Below are 12,942 nucleotides of genomic sequence, written 5' to 3'. Positions count from 1 at the left end.
AACCGGCGGTGGCACGTTTCTGAGAAACCGACACAAGGGACCACGTGATGTAATCGACGTAATCGTCGGCGGATGTCAGCCACGACGAGTTTGTCGAGCGATGACGGCCACAGTACGGGATAGGCTGCAGCGTTGCGGCTGTGGCTTCATGCCAATTTCTTCCTCTACGAAAATAGGTGGAGGTCGCAGACCAGAGACGGTTTCCTGCCTCGTTGCCAACCTATAGTCAGTGTCATGAAACCGCACAAATGACCGATCGATGCACGCCACTCTCATCTCCACTTTGCCTCCCGCTCGCACATCGTTTCACTCTGGTCGTGCGTCGCGGATTTTCGTCGCCTAGATCGACCATTAATAATATACGTCGGAAAAACCCTTCGCCTACGGATCCAACGCTAGACATTGTCCGCGTACGTTTAATTGTAACTGATAGGGTCGCGTTAAAAGGCGACGGGATCCGAGAAAATTGAAATTAATGAAGCCTCGATACGTCCGCGTTTTCGACTACGTTGCCGTTTTCCAAGTTTCAAATCGCAACGTAGGACGTAACGATGTTATTTCACGATATCGAGTTCAGGTATCGGAAGTTGCTTGGAAGCTTCGAAAATTCGTTCTACGATAGAAAGTTTGGAAAATGTGGCAATCCATGGATATTAAGATCGTAGAATGTCTTTGATTTTGAAATAAAAATAGGAGAGCGTAGGCGAGTAGAATATACAGAACGTGTGTGAAATTTGTAGCTGGTTGTGTAAAATTCGTGACACGATTTTTTGACAAGACACGTATTTTATAGACACGTTCATTGTTTTTGACAAGATGTGTTTTAATCACAAGATTGGGAATTTATCGGAGAGCGATGGTTTCACCTTTTTGTACCTTATTGCAGTATCAGAGAAATTTTAAAACGTTCCTTATAACATACATAATACGTTCGTAAGATGCGTGTAAAAGTATTCGAATACTTTCACGAGCAGTCGCGCATCTTTCTATAATTTTATTATTAGACGATATAAAACACGGTTGAAGCAGTTCCATTTATACGATATTTCAATTTACGATAGGGTAAATTTTGTTATAGGATGGTTTACAGCATACGACGAATGTGAATATTTATCGTACGCCAATCGGCCTGAAATTTATATTAAACTGTCTCCCTGAAATTGCGGTGGATTTAAAATCTAGCTGGCCGTTACCGTCCCTCGGTAAAATTTGGAAGCTCGGCCATCGATCTCGTACAAATTTTTGCAAAATTCGTGCCGACGCGTTGTTCAAACGAACGTTAATAATTTTAACCGGTACCAGAAGCAAATGGAGAACCTTCGTGTAAAATGCAATAAGTTCTGCAAGAACGGTTCGAATTTGCCTGAAAAATGAGTAAGTCGAGCGCGTACACTGGAAATGAAACGAGTAAACCGCATTTTTTTTTTTTTTTTTTTTTTTGACAAGTGTGTCGCGTATCGCGGAATAAAATAAAATCCAGCTACACGCAGGGATAGAGGAAGGTTAACAACGAAAAAGTGTGTCCATGTGGGATTATCAAACGTCAACGAAATCTAATTTCCATGACCGGTGATATTCGCGTAACACTATTTGGAAGTGCCCGGATCCAGCCAACCAGATTTATTCCATTAAAGGGCATTCCCTGGTTCCTTTTTCATTTTATTCACAGCGAGTCGCTTCGAACCAGAGAAGCTGCGAATCATTTTTCCCGTTTTATCCCTGCAGAATTACTTTTCAGCTGGATTCCATCGAGAATGAATCCCGGCGGGAAATCAGCGCGTAAAAGCTGCTTTATTAACTTTATTCAGAAATATTGCATTAGCTTTATCCCGAATGTATTAGAAACACGAACTTAAATCGTTAAGAATCGTTAATAGATCGAAAATAACGCGATTACAATCGAAAATTGTAGCAGGATTCGTTTCGTTAGCAAACCCTAGCGATGAAATTTTAAAAGTATCGCCAACGCGATACTGTACGCGAAATTCAGTTTGGATTACAACGTGGTAAAGTAATAAAAAACGATTGGGGTTAGGTTCGTGCAAATAAATTGCATTTCGAATGTCAACAAAATTCAAAGGAAACAGTGTCGCTGGTAACATTTGACGTTCGAGGGTAGCTGGTAATTAATGAAAAACTGTAAAATGCTGTGTTACATCGCGTGTACAACACCGCGTGTTTAAATGAAAGACAAGCTTTAATCACTGTAAAATGACACTCCATGGAAAGTTCCGTTTATCAATGTTTCGTAAATTAGGCGAATCAAATTAATTCCAGTGGCATCGATCCAGTAAATCCGGTTCGCTGAAATTCAATTAATACGCGCAAATGTTGGTTCGATTTAAATTAGAATATTGTTATCGGTAAGAATCACGATTTACGATGAAAAAATGCTTATGCGAATAATTTCAAGCAAGCTGGGACGATTATTTCAGCCTTCGAACATAAACATCGATATCGAAATTCCATTACCGATTAAAACGAGCCACGTTTTCCGATCCAGTCTGCCAGCCAAGGAATGTAATAAATCGTAATCCTATCGAAAGACAATCTGTTTCATCATGCACGGTCGGAAGTAAACCAAAGTTATAGGAGTTCGAGAATCAATCGTATTCGTTGATACACATTGCTGGCGTATCGGTCTTTGATTGTGTCCGTCAATGTGTGCCCATTACGAAAGCTGAGACAGTGTAACTCCTTAATCTCCGAAGATTAACTTGGACAACATTGATCTGACCGAACACCCTTGGACACTATGATCCTGCCGGATGACGTGTACAGATCAGGTTTCTTATCGATGGTCACCCATCAACCTCTAAATTGATTAGTCGTCTGAAGAATGGAAAATCGGATACGAAAATTTCAGTGCTCGAATCAAGTAAAAAGTCGTACAATCTCGTTCATTAGTAATTAGGACACCTGCAAAAAGTACGATTAACTTGAGAAATGATCAATCGTTGATTACTGTCATAAATTACATTGATAGTAGTCTCTGATACATCTGTCCAAAAGAGACAACTAACGAAACTTTTAAAACTAGATGCATGAATAACGGATATATAAGAAGCAAATAAAAATTCCGATTTAAAATGTACAAACAACTAATAACATAAATTCGCCATTTAAAAGACAGCGATGAAGTTCGAGTTTCATCGATATCTGTGACACGTTTCAACGTGGACGGGCAACGGGTGGAAAAAAATTGAAGGAGACATGACGGCAAGCGTACATTATTAAAGTTTCAACGGAACGCCCCATCGGTCAGAATTGTTTCTAACAGCAAACTCCACAGGCAGAATCCCAGGTTTACTTACCTTTGCCTTTGCAACTCGTGCAATAACACAGTACACCGTTCGGCCAGAATGCTGATAGGTATCGAGATTCGAACTCGCGAAGATTAGTTTCGGAATTGGAAATTCTGCATAGTGGTACGGGGGCTAGCCAGCGAAAAGATATACTACATTCGACGGACGAACGACGAATGTAGATGCATCGGACGGAGAACTCATGACGAAGAATTTAAACGAAGTCTTCGTTAAACTCCCTTGCCGATGGCGAACTCTTTCGATCTACCACTTCGGCTCGCTGGCTTTATTTTCGTTTAATTGGGAATTCGACGAAGAATCGGTACGGTGAAAGATCAACCTTTGGTCGAAGAAACCTCGAATATTTATGTAAAGCAAATGACAATCGCTGGCGAAGTCAGAACTATTAAAATAGAATTCGTTCTCAATTCGCAGTGCATGAATTGTTAAAATCAATAGATAAATGATGAGAGTCGGAATTCTGGATTTCTAATTGCGATTAAATGACAATAAAGTACAGATAATCGAGGACAGATAATCAAGCTTCAGAGACAGATAACGCAGATTATTGAAAAAGTCTTGAAATAAATTTCCCTCGCTACTTTCTGAACTTCTCAAACTTATCTGAGAACGCGATGTATCGCAGCCTACACCTGTAGTCTTCGAATCGTAACAACTATTTCGATTTTTCAATTACGATATCAGATTAGTAGATTCGATTCTTTCTAATACAGGCCCTCTATCTTTGCTTTTTCAATTTTTCAATTATCACGCGTCGTCGTCGTCGATCTATTTTCCCCTGTCAAAATCGTTGTCGTTGCAACGTTCAGACGACACGACTCTCCATCCACGCGACTATTTATGGAACCATACTGTCGAAGATGGCGAGGATAGCGTGAAATGAAGCGACACTTTGATGGAACATCTCGCAATGTCACGCGCATTCGCCACGCGTCCTTTATACGAGGACGTCCGTTGTCATCGGAACCAATAGATATTCATGGGAAGTCAGACATGATGCCTGTCGGTGCATGCAATCAATATCTAACGCGTATCTTACGGGTTTATTCTCGCACGGAGCAGCAGCCCGTAATTGTACCCGTACTAGCAAGAATTCACGGTTGTGTAGCAAGAAAATTAAAGGCAAATGTTTTTCACAGGAAAACTGAAGAGATGAATCTAAAGATTTCTGCAGATTCCAGAACATTACACCGTCGTTTTGAAAATATTGACACTCTTCACAAGAATAAAAGAATTTGCATATTGTCTTCTTTATTAAACGCTTGAAAATTGGATGCAATTTCATTTTCTAATCCTTTTTGCTGCCCTAACTGCATATTTTGAAAGTTCTGTCACGGTACTATCGTAGTGCGCAAGAGAGAAACAAAAACACATTTTTGTTAATTTTCTGATTTTCATGCAATTTTATGACGAAAGAATACTACTTTAATATGATATCATTGAAAATGGAAACAATCTGTTAGGTTGGAGGACACAAGCTTCTTAAAAATAGCTTATACTCGTATCGACAGAGTTTTGTAACGATTTTAAAAATAATCGTTCTAAAAATAAGCAATATTTCAATATTGTGAGGAATATTTTAAAAATTATGAACAGAACGGAACAGTGCGTATTAAGCTTCGATTTTGACAAGGTACTGAATTGTTAAATTAAAATACGTGATTTATATCGTGTTCTTATTGCAGTAGCCTTTACATTCTGCTACTTTATACTTGTATTAAATTCTAACAAATATTTATATGGCATATTACAGCTCTCTGCAATATGCTACGGTAAATTTAGCGCTTTACACAGTAATAAAATGACATTGCAATAAAATATAAAAAAAAAAAAATTTTATCCGCTGCAGTTTTCGAAACGTTTGAAAATATGTATTTATACAAGGTGTCCTCGATTTGTTTCATATTTATTAAATGGAATTCAATAACGGCGATGCGCGAAATGCATTTCGTACCTATCGAAGCAATCGCGACCCATTAATTAATTCATGGCAAACCGTTCCTTAAGAGAGAACAGAGGAAACAATAATTGCTATTCCGATAACGATTATCGGAGGCAAACACTGGGAACGGTGAAAATGCTGGAATCTTTCGTCGAATGGAGCTCCTCGTAATCATCGAATCCAAACGTTTAAATCGATTCGTTACTGAATAGGGAATCGAGGCAATTTCAAGTTCTTAAATAAATACAATAGCTCTCTCTCTCGTAGAAGCAACAAAAATCTGACAAGTTCGTCGCGAATGATTTCCTCCGATTGTTGCAAAACCTGATCTCGATTCAACGTTCGTTCTCATTCAACGAAGCCATACGATATCGTTCAATTTTTACATTGAAAACGAAACACTTTCCTTTCGAAGCTAGTTAGGATAGTTTTATATAAGAAAACCCGAATAGCATAAATGGAAGATGACAAGGGAAACACACGATAAGCACGTTCTTGTTGATATTTTGATTTAGTAAAAATTCAACAGCAAAATTATGTAGTAAATTTAGTAAAAATGAAATGTACGATTTACAGAATAGATATAGCTGAGCTATAGATACAGCATGCTGATACAGACGTAACGCTAGACCTTTGAAATCACACGGAAAACACTTCGCGACGTTTACAGTAGCTTATTTGGAGTGGAACGAAAGATAAATAAATTTAAATTCAAGCATCGAGTTAAACTTTTAGAATGCAGAGTTACACAAAATAGGTTAACACGATCAATGCTGCGTAAAATAGAAGATCTGCGTCAGAATTTTGAAACTGGGTTGAAAAGTTACATTGAAATTCGTCGCTTTCTTTTTTTCGCCGGTATATTTTATAATTTATAGCAACGATCTGTTCCTAAGTATCGAATTACAATAAACGCATCCTAATTATTCTTCTCACGATTAAACGACATCTACTTATTAAATTAATAGCTTCGAACGAACCTTAACCTGACTCGAATTAACAACAGTCGAATTATCGAATATAAGAATATCACTGTCCATAACGTAAGCGTAAATTTTGTATTCCAAACAATTCGACAGAACAAACCCACGACGATACGAGCTGATATTACGACGAATGTTTGCACCAGCAATAAAACGGACGCGCAACTGTATTTCTCCGGTTAAACAGCTTCGAACGCAATGCAGCAATTTACCATTTCCAAGTGGCTAAAGCAGACACCGTTTACCGGTGGCCATTAAACGGGATTCCGCCCAAAATGTTGGCGAATATGAGAATCTTGGCGAACAACCGGATGCTGGAAGAAGCCGAAACCAGTCTCGGGAACGATCCATTTGTCTTGGAATCACCTTACGTCGCGAATACCCGCGATCTAAGGTATTCCTCCCGTTTTCGTGTAAACCCCGGAATTGCGCTATCATAGGAGAAATCGAAATATCCCCCGAATCGAAATATCCTCCTTTGATCCGTTAACGGAATTCTCCCGAAATGTTTGCCGTAAGAACGCTTCTATCTATCTAACGACGCGACGCCGAGTTTATGCAGCACGAGAATGAGACTTTAAACTGAATGACATCTACTTTTGTAGACGAGTCTTGCTGCAGGAGCGTAGCTTCATTCTCCTCCTCGAATCTATTTAATTCGTACATTTACCACGTATCGTTCTTACAAAATACGCTTAATGCTACTTATTTAATCGGAGCTTTGAATCTTTATTTTTAGATCGATAGGGAACGTTTACTGAGATTTGAAAAACACACTGATGCTATCGTTAATCGATAACGTATACATATGTTCCTGAATCTTTGATTAAAAATTATAATTCTATTACATATTCGCTATATACGCGATCCGGAAACCAAGCTGATCGACTCCATTTCCTTAAAGTAACTCAATTTTAGTAATTTTAGAGTACATAATCCGTATTTATTTGTTCAGAAATCGCACGAATAACTAGAACGTAATTGATACGAAGAAAATTAATGGATGAATTAATTCTTCTAAATTTGAATTTGATGAATTAAATTAATTTGATTGGTTACTTAAATTCGAATAGTATAACTTTTATAATATAATTGATATTTATTTGAATAATTTACTCGGAAAGATTTTATTACGATCTTTTTATTAATACGCGTAACTAATTTCAACATATAACAGATTCTTTGAAGAGGACTACAGGTCTGAGAAAATTCCACTTCGCGTAGATACTTGACTTTTTTAAATCGTCGAAAATTGTTACTTTCCTTGAGATTCTATAAAAATCAGACCCGTCATGATTGTTTATAAGAATCTAAAGTATGTTATTTGCCCTGATCTGCCCTACGAATTGGCAAAGTTTTAAAAAGTTCGGAATTTTTGGGTCACCGAAGTTTTATCCGAACGAAAGAATGACATCTGGAATTTTGTTTCATGAATCTTCCAATGTTTTGGACTTTCCAATTCTTTCCTAAGGCTTGTTCATTTTATATTTTCTTCGTATGCACACGTTCGCAGCCTTCGAGTCACAAAGTTTCGAAGAAATAAGTACGATTCACATTTTGGAACTCTCTGTCGTAATATTTCATCGCCGAAAGTGTTACGCTCGGCACCGTTCGTTACATTTTAATTACGAAAGTAGGATTGGATTAATTATTCGGTAGATGAAATATTTTTATTCAAATGTCGTTTAAATTTCATTATCGTAGGGAAGTAGAAGTCGAAGCATATCTATTATTAAATTTAAGAACATTTTTCACGTTATTATGACATTAATAAACTTATATAATAATTTCTTTATCAATGGAATTCAACAATTAACCGCAGAGTTTTCAAATGTTAATTTTTCTCTATTATTCTCTAGCTTTTTCTTTCGCAAAAGTAAAAAATATTTCATATAATATTTCATAATTAATATATCGAAGCTAGTATTATATCATGGCTAACGAGAAGTCGAGATCTTTTTCAAAATATTCCTTTTCTTCGCGTCAAATTTCACTCGTTCATGGAAACTAACGTCACTATTAAAGTGGCTCAAGTTCCTACTGCTAGCTAGTCAAAGAAGACCCTGAGGTTCGCTAAAGGAGTTTCTCTCGCAACAAGTAGCGACGCGTTAACTTTGGAATTTAAATCTTGTACTTGTATCACTTCGAAGGTTTCTTCGATACGAGGCTTAGCGCCCATGTTTTATCCTTAAGTAGTGAAACATTCTGTTCCGCACAATTAGTGATCAATTTCTTTCTATTTGTCTTCGTTAAAGCTAAAGAAAGAATATTATAAGCATCGAAGCATCACAAAACTCTTTTTCAAGGTTTGATTCGAGAAAAACTACTCGATAGATTAATTTGGTTTCTCGTGTGCTAGAAGAAGAGTACGTGGTAGATTGTTTAAACGAATTTCTAAATTGTTGTATATAATTAATTCATTGCCGCAATAGATCACTTTGAAAGTGGATGGTATTTAATTGAATTTTAGAATATCGGCTGAAACACGGCTATGAGAGAAAGAAGAAAGGCTGATTTCTATATTTTGTAAATTTTACTAAAAAGTTATATGTATGTACATAACAGGAAGTCAACTGTATAATGTGGTCCCAGCGGTTTCCTCCGACCGCGAAAGGGACAAAAGGGATGGTTCATTGGCCTCGGATCTTCAAGATGCGCGTGCATCGATCTTCCTTCGAATCCCGACAGTTGTTGGTCACTGCCCTTTGTTCTTGAACGTTGCGTTACGTCTTTGGGAATCGCGACGAAACCCACGATTGGAAAATAAACTCGCAGAGCAGTTTTAGCATCGCGGGATGTTGGTTACTGCGTTCTGAGACGTTCCAACGCGTCACTGACAATCGTTTTCACGATTCGGGTAAGTTACGCGATAAGCATCCGCTTGGTTGGAACAGCAGTGACAAGATTTAGCACGGTCAAAATCAACTACCAACACTGGAGAGACGTTAGAGACCGCGTTCGTACGTTTGTTTAACTTTCTAAGTGTCGTGGCTGACCAAGGCTTAACGTGTGTCGACACGAGCTTTGCTTCTCCGATCTTCGGCCGATTATTCCAAATGTTGCGACGGACGTCAGGTTGCAGGGTCGTAGCTTACGGGTTTAGGTGCCACGTTTCTCGCGCGTAGAGTTTCCGAGATCACATCGTACGAGAACCAGCAAGCATAAGATGTGATCGTGCGTTCCAATAGCCTTGATAAGATCTCCGACAGCGTTTATCGCTTAGTAACTGTACCTGATTCGTCTGAGAACATACTTTATTGTTAATCATGCACCTGTAGTCTCGATTTTCTCAAACATCGACATTCACACACCGCTATTCAACGGCTGGAGGCATCAATCTATGTGATCGTGGGGTATAAATAATTGACGCCCCGTTCGTTTCAACAGGCATTATTCTCCTAGCTATTCTGTCGGCTAAGTAACATCTAATCTACTCGACAAAGGAAAATCTCTTTTTGCTGCTTCCCGTCATTTTACTACCAAATCAACATACTTACAAGATGATACTTCGCGTAAAAATTTGTCGTTTCATCGAAGCATAAAATTCTAACAGAATGAAAACGTCAAAGAAATGGCCTGCCATTATAGACTACGTAAAATAACGTTATAGGCTATGTATGGAAGCAAAATTTGATGAAATATTTTGAAAATTGACAGAGTTATCGAAAAAACAATCTCCAGCGGTACGAAACGCGTTTCAAATGTTCAGGTTTGTGGTAATATTTATTCGATTCTCTAAAAAACTCGGGACCTGTAACTTGGTCAATTTTTTGAATTTTCTGTTAAAAGTTTTATATAATACTCTTCATATTGTACACGATTAAATAGGAAAATTGAAGAAAAGATTCTTTAACTTCGTATTTCAAATATTATTGCTTCGAAAGTACATTTCCAACGGGAAAATAAATGTTTTTAAATTTAGAGGAATTTTGTAAAGAGTATTTAAAGAATCTTGAAAATGGACGACAGAAGAGAGACTAGATTATCAGCTGCACGAAATATTTCGTTCAATCTGAGCCTCAAAATCCATTGAAATATTCCTTATTGCACATCTCACTGCTCCCTTCACATTTTCGACTCTGCTCTTATCATGGAACAGCCTCGATCAGCTTCGAATATCGTTTTTAACTTAAACTTTGGAAATAATGTTACTTATGAGCCGTGCAAAGAACATGGAAGTAAAAGTTCGTGGAAAAGTCTGACGACAAAGAGCGACGCTATATTCAACATAGTTCGCACAGAGAATCGTCGTTCGTGCGGAAATCGCAATCAGTTGAATCACCAGGTCGCATATCTCATAATCAAACTGGTATCGCCAATTTAAGCGATCAAGCATATGATTGGGTGCGCTCCAATCACGATCACCTGTCATACACGATGGAAACGAGTAAACAGAGAGAAATGTCCGAGTTGTTCGAAGTTAATCACAATACCGGGGCGTGTTCCCCAATGCGATTACTCGATAAAGCATGGTTAGATACAGAAAGAACACATTGGTTTCAGTTCATGAACAGGTTTCATAGAATTCGATCCACGTGCAATGTAACGTAACGCCCGTGTTTTGCGAATTACCGCGATTTTTTATCACACTGGAAAGTGATTAGTCGATGCTTGTTAAACTGGGATTTCGCCTGTGTTATTATTAGGTTGTCCGAGAAGTGTTTTTCTTTTACAGACCCTCTTTTACAACGATGCATCTTTATACAAACATGAAACCTAATCCATCGAACGTTGTAATCTTTATTTTCATAGAACAAAATGACCTTTTTCGGACGACCTAATAGAATATATCAGAAACAGAAATACGTGTAGGAAATTTGTACGTATAATAGAATGGATTCTAAACATCAGACGGACGAGAATGATTCATATACAGAAATGTCGACCGAGATTTATTTTTTTAAGTTTCCATTTATCTGTATATAAGTTTCAAAGCAGCTAATAATTTTTAAATATTTTAATACCTTTCTAATCATCGGTGCAGGTAACCTCGCGTTCTACCAGTGTCGTAATAATAAATGGGAATTATACAAGTCGGAAATCTTCTGGCACGAACACGTTAGGTATAAAAATTTAACGAGTCCTTAATAATATTTGCATGGTTAAAAACGCGAAACGCACTTTCAAGTTCAACTCAACACGCGCGTTTTTTTCTTCGCGGTAGAGAGCCTCGCTAAAATCCAGCTTTTAATCCGTTCTCCCGGAACGCAGCACGAAAATTGTTTTCCCCCAAATAAAATGAATGCTTCCATGTACTACGTACGTACGTACATCTACGTACTAATTATCCTCAGCTATGCGTAGGAATGCTTGCAAGCTCAAAGGGTTAAAGTTAAGCCATATGGTGCTCTTTGAAAACGCACTAGGAAACGCGAGAATAAACGAAAAGACTTGAAGCACCGGAACAAGTGCAGCAAGCGACCGTGATGAAGTGCCACGAATATTGTTTACTTCGACGAAAGCGTTAGAACGATGATCGTATTAAACGTTCCTTCGTTGGTATCAACCTTCGGCTCTACCGTATCTTTTCATAATGACTAAATTTAATTTCGATGATCATGCTGACGCGTCACTTAAAAAGCTGCCTCCGCTTCTTTCCATTTTGGCTTTATGATGTTTTATCAATTTTATATCCGTTACCTTTCTCATGACTCGGTAAGAAGTGAGAAGAACTGAAATTATTTTATTATCCAATTTAATGCTACATTAATGAACGCGTTGCTCGATGTTTCTTTCGTGCTATGTAAATTTTAATTGCTTCCTGAAACTGTCTTGCCGGCGAGTAGAACATAGTAATTTTAATCCGACGAGTAAACTCATATTCGACTGATTGAAAAAGCTAGAACGAAGAAGGAAGAACACGAACGACTTTAAAGTTTTTAAAACACGATGTAAGATCACATCGCGTCATTGCGACGAAACATCGCCGATGAGTTCGTGTCATACTGTTTAACATTCTTCGGGCTAACTTCTTTCACCAGATCGTTATGTAAATTACCAAGTTATCCAGTGTGAAAGTAAGCGAAGTCGTCTTTACGCTAAATGGAATCTAATCGTCAGGAAAGCACGTTACCTCCTTTCCCAAGCGAATAGTCGAATCGATTGGTTGCTTATTAATATCGCGATAGGGGAAACGTAATTCCTTAAAGGGGCGCGAGCGCGCCGAACTCGCCTTCAGCCATGCAGATTCATAAATCCAACAACTCGGGACGAAAATTTATGCCTGGAACGTGGCTCTGGTGCGCGATCAGCTTGCGAAACGGGGAAAAGCGTACTCGCGTGCAGATTTGCATAAGTCAGCCGATACGGAGCACCGGCAGATGACGGTTCCGTGACACGACCCGTCGTAACGCAGACAGAAACGATACCGACTTCTACGCGCACCGTGCAACCACCAACACTTCGGTGTCGTTCCAAGGATTGAATTGCAGATATTGGACGCGTAATAGACTAAACTTCTCGGAAGTCAAGGACTTCGGCATGTACCGTTCTGTAGTGGAAAGATCGCTCGGTATGGGAGAACTTTACTCATAAACCGTGCATTTGCTTCAGAAACTTTCTGTTTATGATTTTTATTTTAGTTTACGGGACTAACTTCGTAATCAATTTCATTTGAAAACTCTAGATACTTTCTAGGAAGGACTCATCATTCTCACAATTGTTATTCCGAGTATTTAGAAGAGGATCACGT

General features: G+C 38.3%; 1 protein-coding gene across 9 annotated transcripts in view; it reads right to left on the bottom strand.

The window, feature by feature from the left end:
• Positions 1-12,942, bottom strand: part of LOC122573133 (hemicentin-1) — a 422,997-nt gene that overhangs the window by 270,073 nt on the left and 139,982 nt on the right. The gene's annotated exons all lie outside the window — the stretch shown is intronic.

This window comes from Bombus pyrosoma, linkage group LG11 (genome assembly GCF_014825855.1).
Source record: "Bombus pyrosoma isolate SC7728 linkage group LG11, ASM1482585v1, whole genome shotgun sequence".
NCBI classification, from domain to species: Eukaryota; Metazoa; Arthropoda; class Insecta; order Hymenoptera; family Apidae; genus Bombus; species Bombus pyrosoma.
This window is presented reverse-complemented; position numbering and strand designations above follow the sequence as displayed.